Source organism: Lissotriton vulgaris, chromosome 12, assembly GCF_964263255.1.
Source record: "Lissotriton vulgaris chromosome 12, aLisVul1.2, whole genome shotgun sequence".
Classification (NCBI taxonomy): Eukaryota; Metazoa; Chordata; class Amphibia; order Caudata; family Salamandridae; genus Lissotriton; species Lissotriton vulgaris.
In genome coordinates this window covers 315,076,483-315,097,096 of record NC_141700.1, presented here as the reverse complement: position 1 = coordinate 315,097,096, position 20,614 = coordinate 315,076,483, and positions in this window count along the sequence as shown.

Here is a 20,614-nt window from a genome sequence, read left to right as displayed (position 1 = left end):
GAACGGAGCTCTGGGTCCAGGAGGCCGGTAAGTAATCACTCCAATGAAACTTTCAGTTGGAAGAACCGTCAGGAAAAAATAAAGAGCCTGATAGGGATCCGATGGAGAGGTGAGGGCCTATGTAAACAGGAGTAGATGTCTTTATACATTACCCCTAGACCTCCACCCAGCTTCCCCTCCCTTTCAAGTCTCGCAAAGAGATACCCAGAAGGAATAGCTTTCACTAAATCTGGGCCTGAGCAATCTCTGGCGCAGGTTTCTGTGATGAAAACCCAATCGGGTTTTCGAAGGTGAGACAAAATCACAAACCACAACACCAAAAAAACCTGAGATGGGCCAAAGCCCAATGAGGATATCAGCAATATGCAGCACATGGCCTGCAACCTACACCTCGAGGAGGAAGAAGGGAACCCTACTCACAGCGGAATTAGGGTAGCTAATTATAACAAGAAACAGTGGTTCCTGTGGGCTAGTGTCTATATATCAATTAATATGCTAGTGCACAATCGCAATAAAAAGGGTTTGTGTTGGTGTCATAGAAAGGAAGACCAATTACACTGAAGGTGTTGTTATAAACATATGGATTATTCACACAATATATCAACTATTATATAAAACAAATATATATTTGTGAAGAAGGTTTCATGTATGTTTTCACTAAAAACGACCATGAGAGTAATTTCCTCAAACTAAGTAGTAATTTTCTACAATAATAAAAGCTATAACAATGGTTCATTTCCCTCAAAAGTTGTTGACGACGTTTCGACCCTCTTATTGGATGTGGGGTCTCTTCAGGACCTATGATGCTTGGAGACTCTGGGGAGATAGTGAGGCTGGTGTTTGAACCTTATTTGGACCTAGTAACAGCACACTAGTATTGTATCAGGATAATGGGTACCTGTAATGTTAACCGTGTAGTTTAAGTGAGGAAAAAGTGCCAACCATGTCTAAGGTAAGGGAAAAATACTCACTGGGAGATCCAGCCGGGTTCTGTGGTATAAAAGAAAAATGGTTAAAGGTTAGGAGGCGTGGAGGGCACTCTCTGATACTAGCTATAAATTGGACTTACCCCTGTGGAGGGAGAACTCGTGATATCGAGGAATTGAGCAATGGTAGATCAAGGTCTAGTGTGGAACTCAGTGAAAAAGAAAGAACTATGTGATGTAGCTTGACAGCAAGAGGGATTTAAGGTCAAGGCATTACATAGCTAGAAGTTAGAAGTCTCACCAGAATGCAAGCCACTGATCATGACTGATGAGGAAGAGGGCCAGTCATGGCGGGATGTCCACTAGGAGTTTGGATAGAGGGATTCCTTTACCAAAGGTAGGAAACTGAAGATTCTCATAGCGCCCCCTTCCCTGACATTTGGGTCACCGGGAAAGACTAACCACTGGGTTCCCTCTATTTCAGAAATCCCTATCAGTGTGCAGACTGAGGCCGGAGTCATGGGATTGGACATTGCACGACGGCACACCACACAACAGCAACAGGGTGAGTGACCACCAGGTACTGGGGGGACGGGTGGAGATGGGCACAATGACACACATACACAATCAAGCAGAGCACAGTGCACACCCACAATGACTCTGGGTCCTCGCCCAGATCTACAGACTGGCACAATGTACAATCCAATGCTGTCTGAATGTCAACATGTACCTTGCGGCTACATACATGCGGACACATTGTAATACACCATCTGCCCTTCACATTGCAGGGGCACCATCAACACCTCCTGCAGAGCCGTCCCAGCCACTTTTCACTGATGATGAGGAGGACAACATCAGCATCGACACCCAAACCATCCAAGACATAATTGACCTCATCTGCCACTCACCACCAGGATCAGGGCATCCCAGCTGCATCGAGTAGACCCTACCCATTACCCAAATCACCCAGCAGGAGGCACCCACAGCCCCGGCACTCTCCCTAGATGCCCAAGAACAACACATGGCCTTCCAACACTGTGTGCTGGAGTGCTAGAGGGAGACAGCCGAGCAGGTGTGGTTGGGCTTCGGCGTCATGGCAACCAAACTTGATGCCATCCTTGGGTGTTCAGGTCCGCTCCATGGTCTCCAACGAGTCCTGACTGACATCGCTGAATTCATGATGTAGAAAGAAGAACACCTGTCCGCTCAGAGTGGCTCCAGCGATATTACCCGTGAGCTGGCACACATGCAGAGGTTCCAAGGAGGACATGGTGCGGATGGAGGCAGAAAGGATGGCAGCAACCGCTGCACATCAGTGGAATGTAGCTGGGATCTACCATGCCCTGCAAATCTTCATCATAGCATTGCTGCCACAAGGCATTGGAATGATGAATGCTGATGCCCCTAAACCATCACCATCTCCAACCCCTGGTGTGTCAGTGCCTCCGAGTGCTGCAGGTCTATCCACTTCGGCACCTCATGCATCAGTGGGACACAGTGCTGCCGACTATCCTCCTCCGGCCCCTGATGTGTCCGTGGCACACGGTGTTGCAGCCAGTACAGCAACACCCACAAGTGGGGCAGAGCACTCATCCGAGGACGTGGATGTGCCGGTGATCAGAAGGACTCAGTAGCATTCATTTCCGCCACCTGGCCTGTTTCTGCTTGGTCCCACACATGGCCTCATGACCTTCCACTGACCCCCGATTCACTCAGATGCACTCACCTTGGACAGCAACATGGACTGCTACATCCTGTTTGATGACCAATGACACAGCAACCAACTGCGGACTGTACCCTTCCTCTTCTGCAGTACTGGTCATCCCCGGATGGACTCTGGCTGGCCCGCCACTGGCCCATATTGTGTAGTGTGCTCGGCACTGCCTTGTACCGCTCAAGCTGCTGAACTGCACTGGATGTGCAATAATCATCCAGTGACACACTGCTGTGTCATGTCTTTCATCATTCATGGATATATGTGTAGATGAATGTAGAGGCAGTGATCCATTGGGATGAGCGGGTGTGCAGCCTGCGATGGTGCCGGGTGCACTGCTATGTCCTATGCCATGGAGTAATCACGACCCAGCACCAGACGTGAGACCTGGTGACCTGCACAGAGTGGCTAGATGGTGTGGAGGGTGCCATGTTTGCAGGCCCCGGGCTTGTGGCTTGCAGCGGCATGTGGTGGGACCTCCTGTCTACACGCCAGTGGCGGAAGGTGAGCAATGAGGCCCTGGTGTGCATGGTTGGGCATGATACGATGGGCAGCGGGAGGAGCTGGGGAGCCTCTTCATGGGCATGCATGAGCAGGCGGGCAATGTTGTCTTGTACAAGTTTGTGTAATGTGCCATTCATGTATCTGGACTCTTTTTCAGATGACGGCTCTGACTCTGATGTGTGACCTGGTGTACTGCTATACATACCGGCAAGTGGTTGGAGACACACCGGTGGCAGCAGGTGAGCAGTGTGGCCTGGGTGTGCAGGGATGGCACTCTCTATCTTTCTCTCTTTCTCTCCCCCTCTCTTCTTCTCTCTCTCTCTCGCTGTCCCCCCTCTTCTTCTTCTCTCTCTCCCCCTCTCTTCTTCTCTCACTCTCTCTCCCTCTCTTCTCTCCCTCCCACTCTCTTCGTCTCTATCTCTCTCCCCCCTCTCTTCTTCTCGCTCTCGCTCTCTCTCTCTCTCTCCCTTCTCTTCTTTTCTGTCTCTATGTCCTTTGATGTGCACAGGACACACCTTCTAATCATGTTTTTTGTCTTGCAGGCTGTGACCTACAGATTGTCCCGAGGGGAGCCGCCATGTGTCTTCATTTCATTTCAGTTTTCATTTCAATAAAGTTTCATTGGTTGCTTCGAAAGTGAATGTGTGATACTCATTTCTGTGACGACACATGCATGTCACCAGTTGTGATTGTGCAACATCAGGCAGATTATTTTGTACATGTTTAGGTGTACCTGATGTGGCATGTATTTGGTTGGGGGTGCCAGGGAGGGGTGGTCCTGGGTGTGGTGTTGGTGGGTGTTGTGGCCCTCTTGGATGTCAGTTCTGCATGTTCATTTGCTCCATGGCATCTATTTGTCTTCAGGTGTGGCTTTGGGCTGTGCTCCCTTTTGTGGTGCAGGCTGTGGTCCGACTTTACACCAGGTCAGAGCAAGTGTTCATTTCCTGCTGCTAACGCGCCTTATCGCGTGTTTTGTGTTCTTCTCGACGATCTGGCTGGTTGTTGTGAATGTTGCAGAGTGATGTTGTCGCTGCTTTTTCCTCGGGAACGCCTACTCTGCATCTCATTATTGATAGTTGCTGGAGTCCTCCCTGGCGATGTTTGTTGCAGATGCTAACGCAGTAAATGTGGTGCTGTGGGCTGTTTGCACCGGCTTGTGAATGGGGAGGTACATTTATCACGACTTTGGCTGTGCTAAAGTGCCATTAATTTTGTGATAGCTCCTTGTGAATATGCCCCTAGGTGTACAATAAAAATTTTGCGGCAACCTGGAATCTATTATTTCATTCATTGTTGTTGGATACAACTACACAACATGTAAATATTCCACCAACACCTTACAGTATCTATGACCAAGTTTCTGCTCCAGGTTCTAATGTTAAGCATGATTGATCCCAGTAAAAAACTACTAACAAGTCTGTCCCAAAACGCCTTCTTGCAGCACTTAACAAAATTATACATTTCACCACCAGAATAATATGCAACCTGTCCTGAAACTCACCTGCTGTATCCTATTGCCATCAGCTAGGGTGTCATTCCAGAGAACATAGTTCTTAATCCAAACTACTGATCTGCTTCAACCAGACCTAGCTGGACAGCTCTATCTTACTCAGTATCTACAATAAGTCAACTTCCATCTTCTTACCTTCTTGCTATGCAGAGTTACCCATATGGTAGATTGCCTTTCGGATCTTTGGAGTTAATTGATTCACTACTCTAGATCACCCTGCAAAAGGAACTCTGAGCTAAGCAATTGTCTACCTATTTTAAATGGCCACTGAAAGCCACTGAAGGCCCACTTCTAAAAGCAATAAGAATACTTTCCATAAATCTGCAATATAATCCTCTAAACACATTTACACATACTTTATGTGTCCCCTTTTATTTACTTGAAGGTTTCAATTGTATTTCTTGGGCATATGATGTGATGATTAAGTCTTTTTATACAATGTTTTGCTTCTGTTTGTGAAAATAATAAATATATTGTTAGAACTCTGTTCATACAGTCAATGTGCTATCAATAGCTAGACCTTCTGAATAATTCCTAATTTTGTTTATACATTACAAATTATCTCAAACTGGAATACTGGTTAGCTACTATTAAATAAAAGTCCAAGTGAATCTTCAAGATGTCATTGCCTGATGTACTAGGATGCCAAGCAACAGATGTAAGGCCTCATGCCAGCACGTTCCTGATAGGCTTCGACTGCCAAAGGGTTCCTAATGGTTGTGAAATCCACAAATCTTAAGTTTTCGAGATGGACAATGTTCCTTTCTCCGATCTCACAAAATACCAAAACATAAGACAACATATTCAACTTTTCTGTGGAAGCTATCAATGATTGAGAGATTGGTTGATTGGCTAAATACAAGGCCTAATTTATGAAAAGTGACGCATCGCTGTGTGAAAACAGCGATGCGTAACTTTTCATTGTGCTCTTCTTACGACATGCTGGATGCGTCATATTTACAATCTTAATCATCATGTCGCAAGGGTCTACAAATACGTCAGTATTTCTGACGTATCTGTAGGTGCAAAAATGAGACATCGCTGGAGTGTGTCACAAAAGTGACGCAACTTCAGCAATGGGTCATTTAACATGGGCATGTCCCATTTCAATATGCCTGCGTCAGTCTTACGCCTGCTGTGAGGCAGGTGTAAGATATTGACACATTTGCGTCCTAGAAGTGGCGCAGTGAAATCTCATAGATTTCACTTCGTCATTTCTATGAGGCTTACTTGTGTCAGAAGGCCCATCCTGCATACATTATATCATGCGCAGGTATAATGTGGCGCAAGGGTTTACAAAGTGACACATCTACCTAGATGCTCACTTTGTAAATATGACGCAACATGGTGCATTTTTTACACTGCTGCTGTGTTACCAAAAGTGACACACCAGCGGCGCAAAAGTGACGCAAGGGCTCATAAATAAGCCCAATCTTTTTTAAGAACACATATACCACTATTTTTCTTGCCGCTGAAAGTTGTCTCAATCCTAAACAATAAAGTAGTAGCTCAGCCTGAATCAGCTGAAGAGTAGGGGACACACCTATTCTGGTGGGGCCCTGTCCTACCAAATATTGTTCTTGGGTATTAGCAGATACTCAAATATTGTAACTGTACATGGTAACAGTGCAATTGATATACACATAAAAAGTGTCACATTTCTCCTTACCAGTGTCCCATTAGGAGGGAAAAGACCGCATAAGGAAATATTTTTTATTTTGTTTTTAAAGATAATGAATGTTACAGGAGTCGATAGATGAGGCACCAACACAACCCTGAGAAAGAACCCAGCAACACAGTGTTCCATGCATTATAATTAAGGCTCCCTGTTTTCTGTTTTTACTGATTTTTACAGATAAATAGAGACAGAAAACTATTCTGTTTCTAGTCTGTATTTATTTTTAAATGTGGAAAAAACGGAAATTGGGTTGCTTTTTGACGGATTCTAAATACTGTCTGATATGACTGCCAGATCATTAGCGGCATGGATATGATGGGTAATGGTGTTAACCCCTTCGAAGCTAATGACGAGCTGGGCTCGTCATGGCGCTTACCTGCCGTGCGCGGATGACAAGGCCAGCTCGTCATGAATAATGGCATCCTGCATATCTCAGCACAGGACGGGAAAACGCCTAGCAGCCATGTGGTTAAAAAAGCAAGGAATTTTAGTAATGGGGCTTAAACAGTAGTAGATACGCGCAAGGTTGACAGTGCGATTTGCATATTTTCATATAAGTGCATTTATTTATCTTCTGCTCGTGTTCATATCATTGAAACCTGGCAAACATTCACGCTTGATTGAACATTTAGCGGTTAAAGAAATGTGGAAATATACTAGTTTCAAATTCATTTTTTTTACAAAACCCAAAATTAATATGGATAAAAACAGATACAATTGACAAAAAAATACATATGAATACATACAACGGGAAATGTAACAAAAAAATACTAGCTCTAATTATAATCCTATAATGAATGCTGCTGCAGGAAAACAGATCAGACTTTGGGGGCAAAAAGTATCTAGGTTGTTTCAGGATCAATGCCTGTGTTGGTGTAAGCACAGTATTTAGAAAAAGCACTAAAAGTAGCAGGTGTGCAAGGCTCACACAATGAAGGTGTGCAGTGGGCCAGACAAGGACTGTGGGCCGGTTCATGTAATAATAAAATGCTAAGTCTGTAATAATAGGTCAAACGTTTTAATTTGATGTCTTTTTTAATCGATGTTGTCCTGTATATAAATGCCTAGTTTTAATATGCAGCTTAGGAGATATCTTGACTAGTAAGAACCCCTTGTTTTCAGACTATAAACGCCTAAATGACTCAGCGCAGGCATCTACAGGTAACACGTCGTCTGTGGTTCTGCCTGCCTCGTCGGTCCTCAATACAAACTGCTGTGAATCTCCGATCAGCCCATCATTGGAAGTTACCTATCTCAAGGCGATTATGAGGAATGCGGTAAAGCTGTGGTTCCTGAGGCTTTCCCACTGAGACGGCAGCTGTTCAAAGCAGGTGTAATATGGGGGCGCTAGTGCATCTGAGAATGAGGATTAAACAAATTGAGGGGGAACTGGAAGTGGCAAATCTAATTCCCAGTAGGCATGAGCGGATTTTGCGGATTGGCAATCCGCAAATTTGCGGATTTGTGAATTTGCGGATTGCGAAAATACGCAAAATACGCAAAATCCGCGAATCCTCGCAGATTTTTTTTTTTATGTTCGCACGGGTTTCTGCAAGTTCGCGAGAGTTTTGTACAAAACGCGTGCAAACTTGCAGAAACCCGTGCGAACACAATGTGCCCAGTAGGGTATGTGCCTCTTGTGTGAATAAAAGGTCAGAGAAAGATCAGTTCAGCAGATGAAGAGAAAGAAGTTCGGGTATTGCGCTCGTGAAAGTCAAGGATGCAAAGCCTATCCAGCATCACAGCTGATTTTCCACGGTAGATTTGGGAAGAAGGCACACCTGTCCAGCCTCGACGACGCTCACGATTGTTTTTGGGCTAATGAATGAGTCACTGAATTTGAGCATCAACTAGTTCGAATGACCATGTGTGTGTTATTACTATGCAATCGCCCCGAAGGGCGCAGGGGTCCCTTGAGTGAGCCTACTCCTGCAACTATTTTACAATGGCGAGCTGCCAGCGCCGTTGTAAAATAGTTACAAAGTTAGCTTGTACAGGAAGCACTTAGATAAAATAAAGCAGCACCTGCTTCGTTTTATCTAGTGATTCCTGTGCAAGCTAACTTTGTAACTATTTTACAACGGCGCTGGCAGCTTGCTGGCGCCATTGTAAAATAGTTGCATGAGTGGAGGTTCAACTTTTGAACCCGTTACGTTCGCAGATTTGTTTTTGCGGATTTTGCGGGAAATCCGCAAAGTTCGCGGATTGCGGATTTCCCAAAAATTCGCAAAATCCGCGAGCGTAACGGATTTCCCACTCACCCTTAATTCCCAGGATTATTGCCCATTTCTCCTTAAACCTCAGGGTACAAATCATAATGTAATACTGTTTCCTTTTTGATTACCAGTAACATTGTAATGCGATTTTTTGGGGGGGTTTGAGAAACTCCCATTACTAGAAGTACCATTATTTTGCAGACCATAACACATAACTCTGTTATTAGCTTCTATCTAAAAGATTCCTTTCATTTCATTCTTTTTCACTTTAAGGATTCTTAAAAGTAAACAGTCCAGTGCTGTATATACTTACATTGATATCCGGTTTAGCCACTGCCTAACTTAAATCGTCACTGGGAGGCGTTTAAGTATGACTGCATAGGGCAAATAGTATCATTTAAAAAAAAAAAAAAAAATCTGTCCAAAAATGTAATATATTATGTTGCATGTCAAAATCTGAGGAACTTGGTGCACACGGTAACAGGAGCATAGCTATACAAAAAAGTACAACCGAGCTAATTATAGTAAAATGCCTGTACAGGTTACATAAAATCTAGATATTAATTCCTTCTCAGTTTTAACGCATAATCTGTAAGCCATCAAATTCTTCCCATGTAAACTAAAAAAGCAAGAAGGAAAAACACGTTGTGACCTACTTTTAGAAAAATATATTTATCTATCACGACCTTATCTTTACAGCAGGCAAATATTTCCAGTGTCTCAGAACTCCCATTAATTTTTCACAGGCTTGTGATGGATAGTTTTTATTTATTCACGTCTCAGGTTCTGTTGCGTAAAAACGGACTCATTTTCTAACATTACATATTCATGGCTAGGGATAGGTGGGATAAAGAACGTATTATGAATGTGCCACAGCGGGAAACTTACTCTGGGTTCATTTGCGAACCTTGTTAAATGTGTTGCGGTCAGCAAACACGAATGAAGTTTGTGATACATATTATGCTAGGTGAGCAGAGGTTGCATGCTTTTTTGTTTATTATAACAGAAGATGTTCACCTTTACTTGATGTGTTCTATTCGTGTGACAGAGAAAGAATGCTATGGGCCTCATTTGTGAAAAATGTTGCTTCGCTGGTTGAAAACAGGGATGCAACACTTTTCAATACACCCTCCTTGCGACACCATTGATGCGCCAAATTTAAACTACGGTGCGCCATGTCACAAGTATTGAACAGATCTGTCGGCGCAGTAATGAGGTGTTGCTGGAGTGTGTCGGAAAACAGGTGCAACTCCAGCAATATGTCATTACACAGGGAGGGAGTCCCATGTGGAAGGCCCTGCATCAGTCCTTATGCCTGCTTGAAGCAGGCGTAAGGATTTGACGCAGTGAAGGCTTAGATTTCACTGCACCACTTCTGCGAGCATTTTCTATGGGGGAACGCCCACTCTGCATACATTATACCTGATGCTGGTATAATGTAGCTCAGTGCTGTACAAAGTGATGCATCTGCCTAGATGTGTCACTTTGTAAATAGGGTGCAGAGTGGGAAATTGATTACGCCACTGCAGCATCACAAGAAAGTAATGCAGCAGCGGCGTAAGGCCTTCATAAAAATGGGCCTATATTTTAATTGGCTCTTCACTTTGATTGGTTAGCAATGGCAAAACATAAAATATAAAGTAATCTGATGTATGAAACAAGCAAATACTTTAATTCATTTGACACCCACGCTGTTTCCGTGATCTGAGGCAGACTACCATCACTATATTTCTTGTAATATATTGTCATAAATAGTGCATCGACTACATCGACTACATCAAAGTACCCACAACATCACAAGAGAAGTCCAGATATGTTGAGTTATGAAGAGTAGATACAGTCTTGCATTGATGCAAAGTGTTGCAATGTAGCAGATGCAATATTTTTTTAGGTCGATATTATTGACCTCAATATAGCGTGATACAAGTCCTAGGTGTGAGAAATCAGGACCTGCTTGTGGTGTCCTCCCACTTTTTGCCCTCATTTTAACTACTAGATACTGGTTTTCTGACTCTGATTGAGCACTGCTAACCAGACTTGGTTATTAGGAATAATTACAATTGTATTGGCAGCCTACCTGTACATCCTAGTTTATGGTACGATATGTAGGTATAGAGGCCCAGTAGATTTAATGTACTTAAGTGTGCACTACCGTGGTACCTGCTGTCATTTTAAAAGCCAGTCCTGCCTCACAGGTAGCTTTTAAATTTAAATTATAAGCTAATTCGATTTTGGAATTAAAGGTACTTCCAAAGTCTCAAACTACCTTATTTTCACATATAAGTCACCCTCGAAGGTCTCCCCTAGATGCCCCTTGAGGTAGGGTGCCTTGTAAGTATATGCAGGGACATTATAAAAGATGTTTCATATGCCGTGGTGAAAGAATAACTGCCAATGTCGTTTTTCTCTATTGTAGCACTATGGTTCCATAGGCTAACCTGGGAATACTTTATTAAAGTGTAACTATTGAAAGAAAGGAACCACAAGTATACTTTAAAGTATAAAACTGATAGAAGCAATCCAACAACTTGCCACTGTTAGGTTTATTTTAATTATCACAGAAAAGAAGAAAGAAGTTATATAACTTTTTTTTCTGTAAGCCAATATCCAGCCTTCTAGCAGCCCTGCTCTGATTGGTCAGCCTCTGCCAGGCTGAGCCAAGCTGTTCTAATGAAGTGTGAAGTGGCCTGACTAGAGGCAAAGGATTTGCTGTTAACGAAGAAGTGAATGATGCAGAGTAACATTTAGGATGGGGTGGAGTAGCCAAACTGGTCTTTAAGGAGGCAATGACAGTTTAGTGCAGCACCAGCTCACCCCCACATCCTGCACCCCCCAGCCAGACTAGACCACCTGCAATTAGATTACCAGAGAGGTTGGAAGGGGAGTGTTAGGGAAACATAGCCACACAAGTGGGTTGGCTTAACAGGATCTAACCCTCCAGGAGAGAGTTTATCTAAATTGGATTTGAGAAGAATAGTGCTTTCCGGGGCAACATATGCAACACTTTAGATGAAGTTCTCATGCATCTGGGTGTCACCCTGTATCCCATTGGTCAAGGGTGCCCCTCTGGTTGTCACCCAGGAACAATAGATAAATATGGGAGAGCTGTTCATGACTGCCCTGCTGGAACCCCTGGTCTGCACCCCAAGAGGACTGCACTAATAATTTATTTATTTATTTAAGGTTTTTATAGAGCGCGTAGTCACCCGAGAGTATCCCAGCGCTATACCTAGTAATCAAGAGGAAACGTAGTACAGGAAATTGGAGGGTTTAGGGGAAGAGAAGGGTTTTGAGCGATTTCCTGAAGCGGAGGAGGTTGGGTTCTGTTCTTAGTTTCAGAGGAAGCGCATTCCATTGTTTCGCTGTGTGCACCGAGAAGCGGCGACCTCCTGCGCGGGCTTTCTTCACTATGGGTACCACTATGAGGTTTTCGTGGTCCGACCGGAGTGCTCTGGAAGGTCTGTAGGGGGTGATGCAGTTTTTGAGGATTGGGGGGCCTTCGTTGTGGAGCAGTTTGTGAGCCAGGCAGAGGGCCTTGAACACCACTCTTTCTCTGACCGGCAATCAAGGCAGGTTTCGCTGATGCTCTGGCCGGGGTGTCCGTGAGCCTCCGGGCAGCGGCATTCTGGATTTTCTGTAGGATATGAAAGGTGGCTTCGGGGGGCTCCCAGATAAATGGCGTTACTGTAGTCCAACCTGGACACAATCAGGCCTTGGATCAACAGTTTCCGGGAGTTAAAAGGAAGCAGGGGGAGCACTTTCCTACATGACCTAAGAAGGCCGAAACAAACACCAGCCGTCTTCTTTGCCTATGTTCTAAAGGTGAGATCTTTTTCTAACCATATTCCTAGGCTCTTGACCTCCATCTTGGGGGTAGGGGGTTCACCAAGACAGGTGGGCCAGATGTTAGGGGGGAGAGAGAGCCCTTTTTGTCCCAGGAGCAGAATCTCTGTTTTTGACCCATTAAGCTTGAGGGCTGAGTCGTTCATCCATTGGTGAATTTTGGAGAGACAGCCATGAAGGTTGGAGGGTTCTTGCTTGGGGTGAGATAGAGTTACCACCAGCTGTGTATCATCAGCATAACTGATGATGGTCACTCCAAATGGGGTGACCACCTCCTCCAGTGGGGCCATGTACACTAATAAGGACTGCACATGATGCACACTTTGGAGCTACAGCCCTCAGGACTTTGCCTGGCTTAAAAAAGATTAAGGAGGGACTCTGTGAAAACAACAGGTACAAAAGAGCTGCAAAAGATCACTGCCTGAAACTACAATCAGAGGAAGGACTGCCCTGCTGGAACCCTGGCATGCATCAAGAGGATTGCACACCGAATTACTGTACCTGCTGCACACTTGGAACTATAGCCCTAAGGACTTTGTCTTGCTTCAGAGAATGGAATAAGGGGACTCCCTGAAAGCAACAGTTAAACGTGCTCCACCGGATTCATCTCTACCAAGAAGAACCCAGATGGACCGCATCCGGGGAACTTTAAAGGCTTTGGCAAGGTGCATTGTGGGAAGTGTAGTCCCAACATCTGAAGGACCATCTCAGAGCTTCTAGATCCTTGGGTGGTGTTTTGAACACTTTGAGCCCACAACAGGAACTTCAAGAAGAACTTTTGTAAAATGCTCTATAATTGACCAAGTGCATTGTGGGAGTTGTAGTCCCAGACCCCAAGAGGCACACAAGAGCATCTGAACCCTTGGCTGGTGCTGTGGACTTATTTCCTGCTAAATTAGTACTAAAATGATCACCCTGCCTATGAATAGAATACACTGTGCCCCTTACGGGTCACTAAATAATCAACAACACTGGGCTAACATATGCATAATTCCTACAATAAAAAATCCAAAGAATACATTTTTTACAAAATTCCTATATATTTATTTTCGTTATTAGCATTAATATGGTTTATCAGAATTAGCAAAAAAAAGATAAATACATATATATAGTACACACCAGACATATAAATACAAATCAGGTCCCACACATACGCACTCATAACCAGCACTCATTAAAAATTCTAGAAATACATACACACTCAGACATAACTACCAGTCAATTCAATTCAATTCAATTTTTATTATGATTTGGAATTCCGAAGAATTCCACATAACATTACAATAAAAGATTAATTCATAAAAGACAGTATTAAAAGACTACACCCTGCAATTATCCTACATTACACACAGTACATATTAATGTTTTTCAATAAACCCTAAACATTAGTTACGAAACAATACTCCAAAAAAACAATTTTCCTAAAATTACCTTCTCCCTGAAGGGCCTAATCTATGTTAATCATTAAATACGTCACTCACGGGGACTGAATTCTTATATTCGTTATCTGGAAAGGAACACTATTGGCTGACTCCCTAATTTAATAAAACAATCTAATCTAATATAAAATTACATTTTAGCAGCAAATAGTTAAGAAATTGTGTATGGTTCATCCAATATATGGTTACAATTAAAACATTTCTTGTGACGGAGACAGAAAACAGTGTTACAACAGATGATTTTGTAAAGTGCTACTGAAGGTGCAAGTGTATGATGATAAAGTGCTAATGCATAGATGCCATAATTCTGGACAGAGACCAGAATGATTATATAGCATCAATATAGCCTCAATAAATCGGAAATTGCATAAAAAAGTTAAGTAGCAAACAACATTTGTCAAACACCTAATGAATGATTGTTACTTATTGTATACAGCAAATTAAAAAATGTTTAAAATGCTCAAAAGATGCTTAGACAAGGGAAATTATACAAGGCACTACATAGTCCCCTGATCTCCCTACTTATTAACTTCTAATATACCTTTAAAAATTCTTTAAAAAAGCAGAAAATCTTAAAACATATCTGTTCTGATGGGGGATGCAGAAGAAAATTGCGTGCCTGTTCAGCTGTTGAAATATTATAATGTAAAAAACCATGCCATAGAAATTTGCGACGTATTGAAATAAGTACTGGGCACACAATCAAAACATGATTGAAGTCTTGGATGCCGCATTGCATAAACCACAAAGTCTTTCATTTTTTGGGAATACCCTCCCAAGCTCCTGTTACTATCCTCAACGGTAACAAATTCATTCTGAGGAGTAGAATCACTCTGCGTACTCCATGTTTCAGGTTCCAAAGAACGTCCGGCTGAGGATTTTTAATAAGTGAGCTCTCCGCTAAGCAGTCCAGTCTGCCATTCCCTCTGCATATTTTCAGATCTCTTTCTCGTGAGATCGCGTATATGTTTTTTTAAATTAATTGATTTAAAACTGTTTTGTTTAAAGCTGCTGCCCCTACTAAATCTAAACCAAAAATGCTTAAAGCTTTTAAATAATTTCTAAAAATTACACTTTTACACAATAGTTTATCAAAGATTTCCTTGTGCAATGCTAGCCTTAACAGATTTTCTTAACCATTTATCAAAGCCTTACACCATCTTAAAGACCCCGCCAATGTCAAAATGTACGTTGAGAGAAGGCCAAATTTGAGCCTTAGAGCCGCGATTAATGCAGCGTGACTCAAGTTACATATTTGACGCCAAATTTTACCTTCCACTTTCTCGAACTTAGCCCACTCACTTTCGTCAATTGTTTCACATGCATAATTCAAGGTCGGCGGAATCTTTATTTTGTACTCTGCAATAGTGTGAGAAAAATGTCTTTTCCCGCATTGCTTATACAAGCGGTTAATTGCCGATGCCTGTGAAATAGCTTTACTTTTGCAGTGATCTAAATGTCTGTTAGCGGAGCACCTATTTGTAAAAAAAATCCTAAATAAGGGTAAAATTTCACTATTTCCATATTTTCATCCCCCAAAAACCATTTCAGATTTGATCTAACCTTACAGCCTTTCTGACTAAAAATCATCACCTTACTCTTAGAAGTGTTTATTTAAAAAAAATATTCATTAGTGTACCTGACCAACTCCGTCAAACGTCTTTGCAACCCAATTGGAGTTAGGTCCATGATGATAGCATCGTCAGCATACAACAAACAACTTAATTTTAGATCACCCACCTGTGGAGGGTCCCCTTTACTCTCCCCTACCCGGCTTGGAAGGTCATTTATGTAGATTGAAAAGATTAAAGGGGTCAAAAGGCACCCCTTCTTCAACCCATTGTGGGTGGGGATTTTCTTTGATAGACCTTGGGTCCCCCCTAACAGAACTTGAGTCCAGGTAGAAGAGTAGAGGGCGATTATTACTCTTAGCAAATTCCCTGGGAACCCCATCCCTATCAATTTCCTCCACAGCGTACCCCTATCTACCCTATCAAACGCTGTGGAGAAGTCAATGAAATCTGTAAACAGCGGAGCCTCCGAGCCACAGGATATTTATCTATTAGGGTTTGTAAGACAGAGATATTGTCTAGGGTGCCACTATTCTTCCGAAAACCAGACTGTTCAAGGGGAATTACATTATTACCGAATACCCACTCTTGCAGGTGGACAAGGAGGCTTTTTGCAAAAAGTTTTCCTGTTGCGTCCAGAAGGGAGATTTGCGTATAGCTTGCGGGAGAGTTTTTAGGTCCTTTCTTATATCGAGGTACTATTATACTGCCCTTCCTGGAATTAGGGATACCCCCAAACTTATAACAATAGTCAAACAGCGGATGTAACATCTTTGCCCAATTGCCACAGTCCTTTTTTATTATGGCTACAGGGACATCATCCAGCCCCATTACCCCGGAGTATCTCGTCCCCTTGATGTATCCCTCAAGATCGCTCATTAATGGTGCTTCTACCTTTTCCACCGAAAAAAAAGACTTGTTGAACCCCTCATCCCCGGCATCTAAGGGATTCGGGGCGTACAATAGGGATATATAAGTAGACCATTCAATTTCAGAGATCAACATGGGCTGGGATTTTACTCTACTGTCACAATATTTGGCAATCAATGCCCAGTACTTTCTACTATCCCCGAGAGTGCCACTTCTCGAAGGTTAACCCATTTTTCGTCTTCAGAGGCCCTACGATCAGCAGCTATTTTCCTTTTCCTGACCTGTTTTAATCTGTATATCTCTTTTTGTCTTGACGGCCATGGGTCTATAAATTGGGATCTGATCAGCCTATTTATCTTATTATTAAGAGATTTAATTTCATTAGGAAGTATTACTTTGGGGGTGGCGCTATCACCTTTCATCTTTTTTTCCAACTTTCTGACAACAGTCATGACTCTTTCATATCTCACGATCGGGTTCTCCCAGGTTAAACTGAACGCAATGTTCTTAAATACCCAATAAAGATTCGGAAGGTTCTTATGTGACCAACAAGTATGACCATTACTTCGAGAATATGTTACTATTTCATTCCTCTGATTCCATAGTTCAGGTTTATCGAGGATTAAGGCTATCTTGACAGCCAATATGTTGTGGTCACTCAAATTAGTAGAAAGAACCTTAAACTGGGAGCATGCCCCGAACAGTTGAAATGACACTGCTATGTAATCTAGGAGGGAATTGCCATGTGACCCGTGAAAGGTGAGAGCTGCGGGTGAGTCCTCTAGGAATCTGCCATTTAATACTATAAGGTCAAGGTTTCTCAAATTTTGCAACAGTAAAAGGCCACGTTTATCAGATCTTAAATTGGAAGGGAATATTGCCTCTGGTATAAACCAAACCTCCGCCAGGTCCAGATTGGAAAAGGATGTGATTGAGCTATTATTAATTTTGGCATTAAAATCTCCTACCATCAGGATACACACTCTTTCATCGTTGCTACATAACTTTTGCACAAAAGTGCAAATGGAATCGACCAGTGGGGTGGACGCCTTCCCAGGAGGGATATATACATTTACCACATACAGAAATGTTGCGCATCCCAGGTTGTATTTTTCTAATTTTAACTTTGCACAGATACAGCAATTTGAAGGATGAATAAATATCTCAGGGACCCATACTAACTCACAACTTAGCAGAATGGCTAATCCTCCACTTGCATGCCCCTTTATAGATTTTTTTGTTGCACTACAAAACACGTAGTAGTTATCTAACTGGAATTCATCAATTGCCCACGTCTCTTGGAGGCAGATTATTTTAGGGTCTAGGTGTGCTAAGGAAATAAGCTTAGAATTATCTTTCCTAACCCTGCCATATTCCAAGACACGATTGTTCCTAGTAGGCTACCTACGCTCTGTGGGGATAGTGTTAGTAGATTTAGCCCCATTCAAGGCGCCTGCAATCCAGTTCCATTTTGACACCTCATCTCCACTATCAATGACAAAAACCTCATGAACCTCGGGTGCTACTACCTTTATTTTTCTTACACCCGATCCCCTCCCAACTGCAATTTCCAAATCCTCAAATTTAGTGGTCATATTATCACCCTCATGGACATTTAATCCTATCCCTTGCCAAAAATGAGAGGTTTTGAGATGCTGCAACGGAGCACCCTGGGATGTGGGGCAGACAATAACATCTTTTCCTCTTTTCCTAAAGCCATCTACATTTGCTAACACGAGGGAAGACACCGCCCCTGATGTAAAGATTGCTTTAGTGACTTGAGGTTTGTGCCTCCAATCTAAAAGGACTAGTTTGATATCTTTAGAGGAAATTAACTTTAGATCCTCTATTTCCGATAGGATTCCAAGAAGGGCCCTTCTATTCAATATCATTGGCTCGGCATCAAAAAGAGGGATAAAAATTAAAGCATTATTCACATGTCCAGTACCTAGCTCTAGGGGCCTCAATACATCCGTATCGTAATGGCTCTTCGTGGAATCAGTGGATTTACCCCCTTTATTGTTGTTAACCGATGTAAACATATTACGACTAACTCCCCCACCATTACTTACATCAGGCTTCATGAAAATCAGAGCGGGACCCACTGAATCACATGCGGTCCCACTTAGTTCTGTACTAGGGGCTGGTACAAGGATTTTTATATTATCCTCCGCTGCTCCTGTGCTGATCTCCAGATTAGAATCCCTTCTTTTTCTGGCCTCACCCAACCCATTTTCATTCTGGGAGATACTAGACCTACTAGTCAGACTAATTGGCTGGGGGACATTATCTTGCTCCTCAGCTGTAGTCGATTTCATCCTCTGTTTAGCTACTGTTGATGTGTTATTTTCATCATCAGGAACAAAATTAGAATGATCCGATAGTACTACGCTTTGGAACCGCAGCTTTTAACACTTCCCTCGTTTACTAATAAATGTTCTCCCCCCCCAGATGCTTCTAAAATTGTAATTATTTCAGCTGATTCATGAGGTTTGGGTTTTTTGCGCTTGCTCATGTTAAAGATTGGGAAAACACGCACTGCATCTATCACTGGAGAGACCTTTACATTTACGCTTTTCCCCTCAGTGGGGATCTTTGTAGAGTCATTAACAGTAATTTGGGATGGGCTTGGAGTTAGATTTCTTTCAGGCAGCGAACATCCAACGTCCACCAACTGATTATTCGGTTCCTCTAACCCTAGGCCATTAGCAGCTTCATGAATTCTGCCATTAATTTGACAAAGATTATTAAGTATAGGGGAGGAACACTTCATACATAACTGGCTATGTTGTTTGAGTTCTAAAACCCCTCCCAAAATGGGCGTTAAGACTTTGAGGATATGATCCGAGTTGGAGGCACTCTTCTCCAGCAGGGACAAAATTGCAGCTAAAATTTTTTCCAATTTAGTAAATGTATACGTTAGCCCCCCTGATCCTGCAATCTCATTTTTTGACAATGAAAACGCTGAATTCTCTACCTGGATATTACGGGGCATAGATAAATCATGAAAATCTGATGTCAAAGAGAATTTAGTAGGTGTACTGCTATACATAATTGGCATGTGTAAGTGAGTTCCTGCTTGAGAAGACAATAATTCCTTATTCGGATGGGGGTCTATACCCAAACATTGAGCACCCGATATTTCTAACTGCTTCAGTCGTTCTGCGTTCTTATCCAGTTGAATGGCAATATCCGGAAGAGTGAGGTCTTCTGTTTTTGCCTGCCCATTAAGTTCACTATGGACTTTCTGACGTTCACTTTTAGGAGAAAATTCGCTTCTTTATATTGATGAAGAGCAGTTTAGTAAACTCCTTTGAGATACACTTACATTGTCATGTACTTTTTCAAAAAGGGTTATCAAATCTGTTAATGGAGAAAGAAGGGTGTTGTCCTCCCTTTCGCCACCCTTACTCTCCGTGGAAACTGCCACCTCTTTCCTAGATAGGGCCAATTCCATCTCCAAACCCGAATTTCTCTCCACCCCTTCTTGATATGACACAACAGCTTGAGTTACGATAGAAGGGGGTGCTACATTGCCTACGTCCCCATTAGATTTCTGTATTATTATTACAGGAAAGAGTGCTTCTGGTCTTGTTATATGGCTATCTACTCCATTCACAGCTATTGTTTCGGAGTCCATTATCACCTCCATTGAATTATCCTCATTTCCCACAGCTCCAAGATCTTCGTTGTTTTGCCCTGTTCCGCTCTTAAACCTTCTTCCCTAACATTGATGTTTTTGATGGGTATGATTTTAAAAGAGATAGATGAGCACCAATTCTGCATCTACAGATTAATTTTTGAGGTTTTGGGGGACTCCACGAATTCTTGTCACTCTTGTCACTATGGTCAATGGCTTCTAGAGGGTTTACAGATTTTACTTTAGACTGTGAACGCATTTTTACCATAGCAAAAGAGGATATCACCACTTAAACTTAAGGTTCCTCCAGCTAAAGATGTGACAAGGCTAACAGGAGAGAGCAATTTGTTCGCTCCAAGAAAAAGGATAACTGAATGATAACTGAATGAATAGAAACACTGCCTTAGGACAGGTTTTACATGGCGATATATCCGACCCAGAGTATTCCTCAGATAGCACCCAGATACCTCCGAAGACCCCCACAGCTCTTCACGTGACACCTTACCCGAGGCCTGGGCGACTCAGCGGTAGCCCAATCAGTGCTGCACGCCGACCCCCGTCTGGCAACTGGGGCTATGGTGACTATGATGGCCGTGGAAGATTTCTCGGGTCGAAGTAAGCACTCGGAGATTAGGAATAAAACCAGCACACACTACCCTAAATATTGTACAAGGCTTTTATCTGGATTGTATCTGAGATTCGT